Source organism: Cervus elaphus, chromosome 12 (assembly GCF_910594005.1).
Source record: "Cervus elaphus chromosome 12, mCerEla1.1, whole genome shotgun sequence".
Taxonomy (NCBI): Eukaryota; Metazoa; Chordata; class Mammalia; order Artiodactyla; family Cervidae; genus Cervus; species Cervus elaphus.
The window spans coordinates 24,272,434-24,287,104 of record NC_057826.1 but is presented as its reverse complement, the minus strand read 5'-3'; positions in this window follow the sequence as shown (position 1 = coordinate 24,287,104).

The window sequence follows — 14,671 nt, the reverse complement described above, 5'->3', positions numbered from 1 at the left end:
ACAGTTCCTACTGTCAATAAGCCTGGCCACAGTCTCCTCATTTATAAATGCATGGATTGGATTATATGATATCCAAGATCCCTTTTAGGTCTAACACTCAACAGATTATTTTCTTGCTTCAATTGCCAAGATGTTTACTCTTAGTCATGAAAGAGCTGAAAATGGCTAATAAATTTGGTGGGATATTTGGACAACACAGTTATAGACCCACTTGTATCTGCAATAATTCTTTCTGGCTCTGAAAACCTTTGAAAATTTTCCCTTTTATTATGACTCCATGGATCATTACTTGGCAAAGAAATTTCCCCTAATATTGATCTATGAACATAAAGAATTATGTGCCAGGATAAAAGGATATAAAAATAAAATCTATTAACTTATTGACAATAAAAGTCAGAGCTGAATTTTCCTGAAAATGAACAAACAAAAGCTACCATCAAAACTGGATGAGTTGAGAAAATACAAGCTTAATTGACTTACCCTGAGTAAGTGATTTTCAACTTAATGTTTTCTAGTTCTGAATTTCCAAGACTCTCTTGAAATTGTTTAAAGGAGAAAATTATTCCCCAAATTTCCAGTCTATTGTAAGCTCACTGAGAGCTTTGACCTTAATTGCCATCTTCACCATGCTATCCAGGGACCTCATCTTCACTCATTAGCATTCCTTGAATGATTGAAATTCCAGAAAACCAAGATCATATAACCTCACTGCCTTAAAGGGGAAACATATAAACAGAGCCTACTAGCCTGGATCTTACTAAGTTCCAAAATTGAAAACCCACTAAAATAGATTCTGAGGATGATAATCTACCAATTCTATTGGCAAGCACTTTCCAAAACTGTCACAAAACTTGTAATCAAGTGAAATTAGGAAACTACTTATGTTTTTCAAATATCCAAGATGGAGAAAAACCAGACCTATTCATAGAATAATTTCTGGCACATATCAGGTGTTCAATAAGTGATTCTTAATGAGTAAATTAGCTTTACATTTTTGTACAGCTATCAAAGTTTTAAAGTGCACATACATAAAATATTTATACTTCATTACACATAAAAAGACAAAATATTTCCTTATTTTGCATTCTTTGTCTATTAATACTTCAATATATACAGTCATTCCAAGGTATGTTCCTCTGGATTGCTTTCTGAGGCTCGTTGTTGACCTTTAATGACCTCATCATCTGAAGAATGAGAATGGGGGAAACTCTATTAACTGGGCCACTTAAGAAGAGTCCTTTGCCGGTCAAGGAATTTAAATGTTATTTTTTCCCCTTGCCACACAGATATATAGATAGACACAGATATAGACATGCAAACATAGAGATATAGATGTAGCTACAGGTAAATAGATATAAACAGAAAGAGATATATATTTCAATTTTACTAGGGTTTGTCTAGCGCAGTAAAAATCCCGAATTCACCTCTTTCTGCTCCAAGCAGCACGTGATACAGTGGCATCCTCTACCTGTAACTGAATCATTTATCTTCATTAGGTCGCCAGGTCACTGGTCTTCATTAGCCTGCGGCAGCCTCTCATTTGACTTTCATTGCAGGCTCCCCATATAGGTAATGATTCTAATTTTGAAAATCTCTAGCAGTTATGGCTAAGAAGCTGAGCCAGAAAGGTGGACGGAAAGGACAGGAGTGGTGCTGCCTCGCCTCATTCCTGCCTCACTCTGCGTCCTCTAGAGAGACACAGGCTGCAGGCTGATTGGGACTGTGGAAATTGGGGACCTGAGACTCCTCCTCTACTGGCTTTTCTTCAGTAAATGAACATTCATAGTTATTGCATCAGAAAGCTTGACAAAGGGAAACCAAAACTTTAGTCTGAAACCATCAAAGGCATTTAAAGTCCACCAGCCCCCTCTCTCCTTTATATCCTGCACAACTGCCACAGTAACTTGCCCCTGCCTTCTGGCCTCAGGGCCTTTGCACATGATGCTCCTTGGGCCTGGATTTCTCTTGCCTCAGCTCAACTCTGATAAATTCCTACCTATCTTTGGGTTTCAGTCTATAGTCTCTCTTGACTCCCTGACCTAAATTAGTTTCCTTTTTTATTATTTTTTGGTATCCTAGTCTCTTTCTTTTCCACACTTATCATAAATGTCACTATATACTTATTTCTTTTCTTTTGGTTTAACGTCCATCTTCCCCAGAGGAATTTAGGGGGCTACTGTGAACTGAATGTTAGTGTCCCCCTCAAATTCTCCTTTTTTATTTATTTCAGTTAATTAATTAATTAATTTTATTTTGCTGCGTCAGGTCTTAGTTGGGGCACATGGGATCTTTTGTTGAGGTGCCAGGGCTGCAGTCTAGCTGTGGTGCTTAGGCTCCAGAGCTTAGGTTCAGTAGTTGCAACATTGGGGCTTAGCTGCCCCATGGCATAGAGGATCCTAGTTTCCAGACCAGGGTTCAAACCCATATCTCCTGCATTTGAAGGTAGACTCTTAACCACTGGACCACCAGAGAAATTCCACCCCACTCCCACTCCTACCCCCCACCTCCAGTTCTTATGTTGAAGCTTGGTTCCCAGTGTGATGGCATTTGGAGGTGGGATCTTTGGGAAGTAATTAGTTTTGGGTGAGGTCAAGGAGATGGAGGCTCTATGAGGGAATCAGTGTCCCTGTAAAGAATGAAATGATCAGGGCTCTCTCCCTTTGCTGCATGGGGACCTAGGAGAAGGAGGTTGTCTACAAGTTAGAAACAGGGTCCTCCCCAGAACCTGATCATTTCAGCACCCTGACCTTGGACTTCTAGCCTCTAGAACTGTAAACTGGCCAGTCTATGGTATTTTTATTAAAGCAGCCCAAGCTGACTATGACAGGGGAGAATATGAAGGCTGTATTTATTTTTTATAACACGGTGCCCCCAGCATCTCACATCACGCAGTGAATGGGCAGTTAATACATATTTGCTGAAGGAATGACCTATTATTTGCTGCTGTTGATAAAAGTAAAATACTATATCTTTCCAGTGGGCCAGAATCTGAGTATACTCTATGCTCCACAACCTGGGCTGAGGGTCTTACTATCAGCAGGAGTGTTCACAGGATGAGTAGCCCAAAGTGTTATTCCCAATTTCAAGAAACAGGTAAAGAGTTAGTAGCTTTACCCTGCCATTTCCTTTGAAGAGTCAAGGAATATAACAAGAGAGAACTGGGGATTGGAACACTGATTAATAAACAAAAGGAGTGGCAGAATCCTAATGGCAATGAGTCTCATTCTCTAGCATGTCAGCCACCAGTCAATAAGTCACCCGTGAAAACACTTCAGGCCCTGAGAAAACTATGTTAAATGACAGATTGGAGTGATATGCAGTCTCTGATATTTGCTAACAACAAATTTGGGTTATTCAGAAGTAAATTTCAAAGCTAGTTGTGTCAGGAATTGTTTCTGCTGCAAACAACAGAATAACCATATATCAGGCTAAAGCAATAAAGACATTTAATTATTTCATGTTACAGAAAGCTTAGAGGTGGGTGGTTCTAACATAGAGGCAGCAGAAGAGGGTCAGCAAGGACCCAGGCTCTGTCCATCTTTCTCCTCTGAATTTATTGGTAGATCAGTAATGTCTTCCCACATGGTGGTAAGATGGCTGCCACATTCCAAGAATCATGTCTTCCCAAAATATCATCCCAAGAACAAAGGGTAAGCATGTGGAGGAGGACTGTTTCTCCTCTTGGTACTCTCTCTTTTAACAGAGAGAAAACCTTTCCCAGGACTTCACCTCAGATATCATTGGCCATTTAGGTCACTGGTATTCCTGGAAAAAAGGAATGGGATTCTATACCTGGCATAGATCAATCAGAGGTCGTCCTCTGGGGGTGGAGGGTGGGGAGCCCATTGACACTCCAAGTAGGGTTGGGGTTTTGCTAAAAGAGAAGAAAGGGAATGGCTATCCGGTAGGCAATCAAAAGTGTCTGTCACATAAAGTGTTATCTATTTGTAAACATGTTAATGCATAAATAGGTAGATCTCCATTCAAAATATGGCAAGCTGTATGCTCAGATCTGAGATATTTATCAGACTAATCTCATTGACTAAATCAGAACAATTTGGGTTCATATATACAGTTACCCTAAATTTATCTGATTTTATGTTAGAAGAGGAGGGTGTTAAAATTTGTATTCATGGACAGATTCCCATGAAGTAGTCATTCATTAAAAAGTTATTTATTGAGAGCTACCATATCTCTGGCACAGTGGCTAAGCATCAGGACTAAGATATAGTCCCTCTCCTTGGGTGACTATAATCAGGATGATTAAGTATTATTACAGATACAAGTACATGAGGCCAGAGAAGGTGTCTAGGGAGAGCCCTCTCTTGGGATTAGGCAGAGTTTTGGAAGATGTGACATTTAAAGAGATCTGAAAGGGACTTCTCTGGTGGTCCAGTGGCTAAGTCTCCACGCTCCCACTGCACGGGGCCCAGGTTCAATCCCTGGTCAGGGAACTAGCTCTCAAATGCTGCAACTTAAAAAAAATGATCCCACGTGCCTCAGTGAAGATTGAAGATCCTGAGTGCCACAACTAAGACCCAGTGCAGCCACATAAATAAATTTAAAAAGATGAGAGTGAGATCTGAAGGACAAGTGAAGTGGCTTGATGATGCATGGGATGGGGAGGAGGCTGTGGGTGAGAAGAGGATGAGGGAGTGTTCCAGGCAAAGGAACTAGCTGTGCAAAGATGTGGAGATAAGAGCACGCAGGCAAAATTTGAAAATAAATATTCACTGCGGGATGAGTAGAGTGTGATTGGTGGTGTGAGAAGACAGGCTGGGGTCACATTATGAATTTAGACTCTACCTCAAGGACAGTGGGGAGAAACATCATCAGATTTGCTTGTTAGAAATCCAGTTACCAGGTGGAAAATGGATCAGAGAGGATGAATGGTGATTTGCATTGCTGGCCCCAATGCTCACTGTCCTCTGCATCCACACCCTTGCCATGGCCTCCCAGTGAACTGAGGACACTTTCTACTGCTTGGCTTTGGGCCAGGCCATCCAATCTGTTCTGGCCAGTGGCAGGTGGCAGAAGCAATGTGTGCCATTTCTAAGCCCAGGCATTAAGAAGCCTTGGGTGTTTCCACTTGCCCTCTGGTATCTCTGCCTTTGCCAGGTCCATGGGGCCCAGGAGGAAGATGGGAGGCAAATGGAGCCCAGCCACCCAGCTGCTGCAGCCTGAAGCACAGCCAGCCCAGCTGCCTCACAAACTCCCAAGAGAGGAAAGACTGTCTTTGTTTTTATGAGATGTTGAAATTTTCAGTATGCAGTGTTATTGTGACTGGTGCTAGGAGAGGGTCATGCTAGAAGCAGCGTGATGTATTAGGAGATGATTGTAGCTGTCAGGTGAAGGCTAATGGTCACCTGAACCGAGCTGATGAGGAAGGAGATGGAGAAAAGCAGACGGATTCAAAAGATACTCAGAAAACTGAATTGTCATGACACAGTAGCTTATAGAAGAATTAGTTTAGAATGTCTCCTGTGGTTCTTCCTTGGATAACTGTTCACTAAGATGGGGACGAAGGGGGAAAATGATGTGCTTGTTTATGTAGAATCTGAGACATTTGGAAGATGTGCAAGGGGAGTAGTCCAGGAGACATGGGTCTAGAACTTGAGCGAGGTCTCAGCTGGGCCAATGCACACATGTGGGGCTGGAGAGGGACCCTTGGGGGAGAGTTTAGAGCAAAAAGAATGTGGAGGGTAGAACTCTGAAGAGGCCAGCATTTGAGGACAAATGAGCAGGCACCCTCAGAGAATAGCAGCCAAGAGAAGAAGAAATACCCAGGAGGGGTAATGGGGGCAAAGAATGAGCGGCCTCTGCAAAGGAGAGTGGTTGATTGTGCAGAGACTGGTGAGGAAAGAGGCAAAGAGTTTATGAGGAATATCAAAGAATTTAACTAATTTACAAAGAAAGGAAAGAGATGTTTGCCCAAGAAGTTTCAGACAGTCCCACAGTAGATGAGTCAATAAAGCCCTAAGCACAAGAACAGATGCTGAGATTCACAGAGATATTCAGAAAAGGAGCAAATTCACGATTCAGGGCATGCTGAGTCACTGTTTGTCCCAGTCCCTCTGGGTGAGTGCCACCTTTGAGCAGAACCTTGCCTTATCTGCAGCAGATCACTGTCATCCAAGTCACCCCACCCCCCCACACCAGCCCTGGCCTCCCTGACAAGTCCATGACAAGTCTGTCAGCGCCAGGGCTGGCCAAGTCCCTCTGACTCATTTCCCATCGATCCAAGTGAACTTTCTGAGTTCCCCGGAGGCCAGGATCGATCCAGTCTGGCTTCTGCTGGAATTTAGGATGGCTCCTGCTTTCAACAACACAGTGGGCTCTTTTCCTTTGCATCTGCATTCTGCAGACCAGGTACAGGTTGAAATATCAATACCCCAAAGAGTCCCTGGTGGTTCAGACCATAAAGAATCTGCCTGCAATGCAGGAGACCTGGATTCGATCCCTGGGTCGGGAAGATTCTCTGGAGAAGGGAATGGCCACCCATTCCAGTATTCTTGCCTGGAGAATTCCACGGACAGAGGAGCCTGGAGGGCTACAGTCCAAGAGGTCGCAAAGAGTTGGACAGGACTGAGCCACTAACACTTTCACTTTCCACAATGTTCCGGGAGGCGGCGCTGAAGAAGAGGTGATATGGGAGCCTTTGGAGGAGTGGGACCGCTCACACAATGGCCTCCCCTCCCAGCACCGGACTTGCAAGCTCTAGAGCAGCAATTACCACATTTACAGCCCCAGTAATTGCTCAGGTTGGGGAACGCCAGGCACCTGAAGTTTGTTTTCCTGTTCAATTGGAACTGACATTTCCCCAAGATTGGATTACTTTGAAATCCAGAAATTGCAGCTTGGATAGTTCATAAATTTATTTCTGTTTCACCTTGTAGCAGTTATTACAAAGACTGATCAGCCAAAGAATATGGGCTTTCTGCTTTTTATTTCCTGTTTTTATTGCAGTCACCTTTTAAGATGGGGTGGTGTGGTTAGCAGGGTGGGAGTGGCTCAGTCTGCAGGTAGGGTGTAACTGAACATGGAGAGGTATCCTCTTGTCCTCATGGACTCCATTTGCTATCTACCCCATCCAGACCCCTGGAGGAAGGGTCTGGAGAAAGATATCAAGTGTCCTGAGAGAAATGTGGAGAAGGGTTAATAGGTGCCAGAAACTTCCCACTACAATGGAGGTAAACCCAAATTTGCATGGGCAGCTACTCTCTCTACCTCCACCCCCTGCAACCAACTTTGGGGCAGGTACAGAGAAGGCTGTGGATCAGAGGAAAGGGATTATAACCCAAAAGGTCTGGAGAGGCCTTCTGGGACTTCAGGTAACCAAAAGTCATCAGTCCTTGTGTGAGTGTGTTGGGTGTGTGTATGAGAGAGAAAGAGCGATTTATTTGTTATAGAAATATTTTTCTACTACAGGCAGAGGTTTCCCAGGTGGTAAAGAATCTGCCGGCCAGTGCAGGAGATGCAGCAGACTTGGGTTAGATCTCTGGGTTGGGAAGATCCCCTGGAGAAGGGAATGGCAACCCACTCCAGGACTCTTGCCTGAAAAATTGCATAAACAGAGGAGTGTGGCAGGCTACAGTCCACGGGGTCACAAAAGAGTCAGACATGACTTCATGACTAAACAACAGCTAGAGGCAAACCCTGGTAAGAGCCTGGAAACCCACCAAAAAATTGTCCTGGTCCTCCAGAAGCTCTAGTCACATGGGGGTCACTGAGCTGAGAGGCAGGACAGGGTGGGCCCAGGTGCTAGGGGAGTACTATGGAGAGCTTCCTGGAGGAAGCGGAGGCTTCTACTTGTAAAGCCCTTCGGTGGGAGACATTGTCTTCTAAGTGGTTAGACCCAGACTCCTGGAACAAGAAAGGAGGTAGGGTGCGAGGCAGAAGCCCACTTCAAGAATGACAACTGCGCTTTTTTTTTTTTTACATATACATGAGAATTTAATTTGTTTTTAAAGCTTAATTCCATTGCACATATATGTCATATATTGTTTATCCATTTATTTGTTGATGGACATTTGACCACTGTAATAATACTGCTGTGAACATTGGTATACAGATATCTGTTGGTGTCCCTGCTTTGAATTTCGGGGGTAGGTATCTAGAAGTGGAATATTGGATTACTCTATTTTTAGTTTTTTGAAAAAAACTGCCCGACTGTTTTCTATAGCCACTGCACTATTTTATACTCCTTTCAGCTATGCACAAAGGTTCCAACTTTTCTACCTCTTCATCAACACTTGTTATTTTCTTCTTTTTTTAAAAAAAATAATAACCATTCTAATAGGTATGAAGCAGTATTTAATTATAGTTTTGAGTTGCATTTTCCTAATGATTAGTGATACAACGAAAGGACTTCAGTAGACATTTTTCTCAAGAAACATGTAAACACCTGCGCTTCTGATGCTTTAGCAGGGTGGTGAACAGTCCTCCCGGTCAATAACCTGGCTCTGTCATTTTCTAACTCTGTGGCCTTACCCTTTTTGTGTCTTTGTTTCTTTATTTGTAAAAAGGGGGCAAAAATGGGTTTCCCTCACAAGCTTGCTGAGAGAATAGAATGAGAGAACCCATGGACCATTTGAGGATGGAGCCTGCACCCGGGAGCTTAGTGGGGCTCTGTTAATGGGTCAGGCCATGGCTTTGTGAATTTCAGAGGGGACAGGAGAGTGAGAAACAGCCAAGGCCTGCAACTTTGTTCCTCAGACCCTGTTCGTGCAAAATAGAGGGCTGACCCAGTCACAGTCATCCTGAAGGTTAACCGACAACTTATTTTAAGTGAGCAAAGAAGAGCAAAGTTTCTCTTCATCTATCACATGTCTTATTATCATCCTCACTTCTTTCCTTGTGAAACCAACAGCTAGGAGCAAAATCCACCTTTCCTAACTGGGAGAATGGAATCTCAAGATGCTTAAATAACTTGTCTGAAATCCTGCATTGAGATTATTTTAAAGGGAAATCAAACCAGTCAATCCTAAAGGAAATCAACCCTGAATATACATTAGAAGGACTGATGCTGAAGCTGAAGCTCCAATGCTTTGGCCACCTGATACCAAGAGCTGACTCACTGGAAAAGACCCTGATGGCTGGGAAAGACTGAGGGCGCGAGGACAAGAGGACGACAGAGGATGAGATGGCTGGATGGCTTCATTGACTCAATGGACATGAGTTTGAGCAAATTCTGGGAGATTGTGAAGGTCAGGCAAGTCTGGTGTGCATGTCCATGGGGTGCAGTCCATGGGGTCACAGAATCAGACACGACTTAGTGACTGAAGAACAGCAACAGGGGTCTGAACTCTGATCTTCTAAACTCCAGGCCCAGGCCTCCTAATCAATCACACTGTTCCCTGTCATCAGATACCTGGTAAGACCTGCCCTGGATCATTGCCGAGCTGCTCACACAAGTGAAATGATTTCATCGAGCAAGCCCTGCTCAGCAACAGAAAATGTTGCCTTAGGCGTTTTCTTGGATGTTTGATTTTAATATCAAAGCTAGTTCTGACCATAATGAGAAAAAACTAAGCGATTGATTCTCTTAGGCTTTTCTGACAGCAAAGAATGGAGGCTGAGAAGCCGGGAAGTGTCAGGAGCAGAAGGGGGCAGGGAGCACTGGGTGACGAATATTGGTTTGAGTAGGGACTTGACTGCATTGTAACTCTGCTTGGCTGTTCATTCAAAGGGAAACTGTGGCTTAACGATTACAGAAAATCAGTAGCTGGAATTATTAATAATAGCAAAAAAGTTGTTTGTGCAGCAAGTAATTTGCTATAATGTTTTTTAACTGATAGTCATTTCTATTACTTAAACACTAATTAATTCTTGTACTAAGCAATGTATTGACTTTACTTAGGGTGTTATGGCAGCCCTCCTAGCTTAAAATAATCCCTTATTGTTTTCTTTAGATAATTAAAATGCACTGTTTACGTGTTCTATTTGTGGAAGTTGGTAGGACTGAACATTCAGGGAGAACTTTATGGGCAGCTTAGGCAAAATCAACCACATGTGAGCTCTGGTCATTCTAAGGAGCCAGTCTGATGCTTTTCTTTTCAGGAAAATTCCCAGAATATTCCTTGGTAGTCTCTCTGCACAGTCCCCCTGTTCGGGGCTTTACTTGGCCCATCTGTGAAAGGAGAAGAGTCAAACGTGTGAACGTAGCTGCCATTCTGATTCTGCAGCAGTGACCCAGCAGGCATGACTCTGATGAGTCACAGGGGCAAGTCCCTCCACCCCCCAGGCTCGTGGGCCTCTTCTTGAAGCCAGTAAAACGAGGGAGAAGGAAGTGGTCATCTTTACAAGTTCTCGGGGCTCTACATTGACTGCGTTAACAGAATCAGTGAATATGCTTTCCTGCAGGTGCAATGAAGTCTCTGACTGCTGGAAAGAGAAAAAGAAAAGAGTAATGGATCAGTGTCACTTGAGGATTCGGAGCCAGCAAACATGAGCTGTCTGCTCCTGTTTAGCATCTCTGCATCTTCCTGAAGTCCGAGTGTTACCATTTGACTCCTTCTATCCCTTTAAACAGCAGGCTGCCCATAAAATAAAATCTACTGAACCTCAGCTGAGGCTCGAGGCTGACATCTTATAGGAGGTATTCTAGAATATTTTTCCAAGTTTATTTATAAGATGGGAGACTTTACATTCATTTATTGGGCATGTTAATTTTGTTTTTGTTTTCATCTCAGGAAGAGAAACAAAAGCTCTCTCATAAGCTGTCAGTTCTCACCTCGCAAGGTCAGAACTGAAAGCCCCATGTAGAAAAATATCAACTCCAGAATGCAAATACGTTGTGTTGCTATGGTTGTGTGGATCAGTTGGTTTCAGCAACCTTGAGAGATCAAGATTATGGATTAGCATTTCTATAATTCCATTAGCTGTGTTCTGTTCCATGGTTTCATGTCACAGTCCTAGCTCTCCCCAGTTATAAATGTTTGTTGCGGGTTGTAAGAAGCATTTCCTCTGAGCTGAAGCTTACTTTTTTGTCACCTGTGAATGACTCTTCTTCTTCATCTTGGACTGACCAATGCTGAGTACTTTCCTAAATCATGGCTAGAAAGGTTAAGTTTCTTGGCCTATGTCTTGCCTGTTTGGTTAAATTTTGACTTTCAGATGGAATCCTCCAGCTCAGGGGCTGTTCCATCATCCTACTGAACAGGTCTGATGGCAGGCCTATGTGTGTGCTCAGGCGCTCAGTCGTGTCTGATTCTTTGCGACCCCATGGACTATAGCCCACCGGGCTCAGGCTCCTCTGTCAATGGGATTTCCCAGGCAAGAATCCTGAAGGGGTTTGCCGTTTCTTCCTCCAAGGGATCTTTCTGACCCAGGGATTGAACCCATGTCTCCTGTGTCTCCTGCATTGGCAGGTGGATTCTTTACCACTGTGCCACTTGGGAAACCCCCGAAATTCTTTTGCTCCACCTTGAATAAGCTGTCATGACCTTGCCAAGCTGTCCTGAGATACAGTCACAGCCAGCACCTCTTGGGATGCCACTCAATAATTGGAAGAGGTCAAACAAGGAGACATGGCTGCTTTTAACCAGAAATTTGCCAGAGAAGCAAAGGCTACTAGGCCCCAGCATTGACTTTTAGACTTTCCCTCTGCTGGAATTCATTAAGAAATAATATGGATGAAAACAGCTAAAAAATTTTTTTATAAAAAATACAGTGAGGAGAGACATGCCCTAGACATTAAAAATATAATATTAAGCTGTAATAAATAAGCCTTTTGGTATAATCATAGGAACAGACATAACAAGAAAGGATAAGATTAATATAGACTTTGATATTTACAATTGAGCTATAATAAAGCAATATAAATTCAATAAATGGATCTGGAGAAGAAAAATAATTAACTTAGATCTTCCTCTCATAGCACTTTAGAATATAATTTTCAAATGGATGATATGGATAAGACAGGTATACATACAAAATGAAACTTAAGATACTATAAGAAATCATAAAAATATTTTTATCTAACATCGAGATGGCAAAGGACTTTTTAAGCACAAAAACCATGGGTGAAGATAGAATAGATTTGACTGAAAAAAAACTGAATCCATCTGTATATTTTAAAAGTATTCATATTCAAAGACAAACTATGAGAAAATGATTATTAGGGAAGGATTCTGGGAATTTAACGGTGAAAACAGCATGGTTTTTAAATCTCCCAGAATTCCCACAAATAGAGTAGTTAGCTATGTAGCAAAAAATTAAAAATCTGTCAGCAATATTTACAACAAGATTAAATGAACATAGAATCAGGGGGTCAAAATACCAATAGCTTCAAGATCTTCAGGATACCAGCATGTGTGGTAGAGGAAGCCGAGGATGGAGGAAGAATGTGACAGAAGCATGGTAGGTTGACTTGGTGGACAGCAGGTGAATCCAGGAGGGAGTTTGCCCGATGCAATAGTGGCGACTGAGTCCAGGTAGCTCTGTGAGGAGGCCTTGAGGGATCCCAGAGCAGTCTTTATCCTGACAACTCTTTGTTTTTTATTTTTATTTATTTATTTATGTTTGCACTTGGTCTTCGTTGCTATGCTCGGGCTTTCTCTAACTGAAGAGAGCGGGAGCTACTCTTCATGCAGTGCATGGGCTTCTCATTGCGCTGGCTTCTCATATTGCAGCTCACCGGCCCTAGAGAGCGGGCTCACAGGCTTTGTTGCTTCGAGGCATGTGGGAATCTTCCTGGAGCAGGGATCGAACCCGTGTCCCTTGCATTGGCAGGCAGATTCTTCCACTGGATCACCAGTGAAGTCTGTATCCTGCCAACTCTTGAAAGTGACCAGTCATGGGTCTTCTCTGGGAGAATTCTCAGCCATTTTACAGGTGGTAGTGGCTTTGTACTGTGACTCTGTTGTGTATATAAGATGGGACGAAGTGAATGAGTAATTATGCACATTCTGTCATCTCCTAATTCCTTGAGAACCAGGATTTTTAGCATGGAAGAAAGGAGATACAGATGTACTATAGATGAGGTTAAGTGAGAAAAAACTTTATAGCCGGGCAACTAGATTGGAATTATCAGTATGAATGCATGAGGTGGGTGCATGTATGTATTCAGTTCTGCTACAATATGACATATGCGTTCCTAAAAATCACCGCAATGGGCAATAAAAAGACCACAGGGCTATGGTAAAAATGCAGATAAGGGTATAACCCTCAAAAAATTCATTAGTGACACATTTTTTAAAAGTATAGAAATTTAGCAAAAATGGTAGTTTGGTTCTATAATATAAATACCACAATAAATATGGCATGTTGCCTTGAAAAAGAGTTGAAGTTTGCTTGTGGAAGTGGGCATTTGAAGGCTAGTTAGTTACTGTGAAGTAATGGAAGGAGGCTTACCTGAAATTGGATGGTAAATTGTATCAGACATGGGTGTCTGGCTCATTGTCCTCTGTTGGACATTGGTGCTAAACACCTGAGTTACGTGATCTTTTGCAGCCTTAAATCCTGGGTCATGTTTTTCTGCCTTTGAGATGGAGACCCTTGAAGGCAAGTATTTATAATACACAGCTATGTCATCACAACTGAAAATCGTATCCAACGTATAGCATTCTTCTCCAGTTAAATTCTATGTCACTGCTGGAAATTCTTCTGCTTCTTTCTCATCTGCAGTTACAGCCTCACTTGACAGCTGAAAATTCTGGAAATCGTAGTGATGTTTGAAACCACCAGACCAGCCACCCATAGCCATAAAAGGTGCCATTTCTGCAGGATTTGCAATTTCTGTTTAAAGTCTTTGCATACAGATTGTGCTTTCTCTTTGATTGTGGAAAAGGTTATTCCTGGTTTTCTTTTTCTTTTTTTTTTTTTTCCTGCTTCATGTATTCTTATATAGCTTGGTTCAGCTGGGAGCAGTTTTCTGCCTTCCTCTAATATTTCTCCAGTATAAAATCACCCACGGTCAAATGCAAAATTTGTGTTATATTCCTGTTTCTCCTTAATATACCAATTGTACTTGAACAAATTTGCATTTTCAAAACAAGCATTATAGCCAAATTGACTGTTCACAAATATTTTTCCCTGGTTAATTCCACTGTCCACTAAAAGAAATAAAAACAGTGACTAATACTGTAGTAAAGTAGCAATAAGTATCTGTAGCACCATATCTCACTAAAAGCAGTCAGGGATGTTTGGATGAAAGACTGATTTCAGGTCTGGGACAGGAGATATATCAGGTGAGCCTGAAACATATTGTCAACAAATAGCAGGGAAGGGCATCAAGGACCACTAGGGTCATGTCAGCAGGACTCAGAACAAACTGAGGAAGACAATTTGCATTTTTGATGGCTCAGCAGTAAAGAATCTGCCTGCAACACAGGAGACATGGATTCAATCTCTGGATCAGGAAGATCCCCTGGAGAAGGGAATGGAAACCCACTCCAGAATTCTCGCCTAGAGAATCCCATGGACAGAGGAGCCTGGAGGGCTACAGTCCATGGGGTTGCGAAGAGTCGGATACGACTGAGCGACTTTCACTTTCAACAATTGCATAAATACATTTAAATCCATCAAATATGTTTACATCTATGGATTTCTAAGGCTATTTGAACAAACTGATTGGTCACTGTTGGAGAAGGAAAGGCATCTTGAAGACTGATAAATAAAACAAAGAATCAAGCATTTGTCCTGCTTTTCCTTCAGGAGCTATACCACTGGG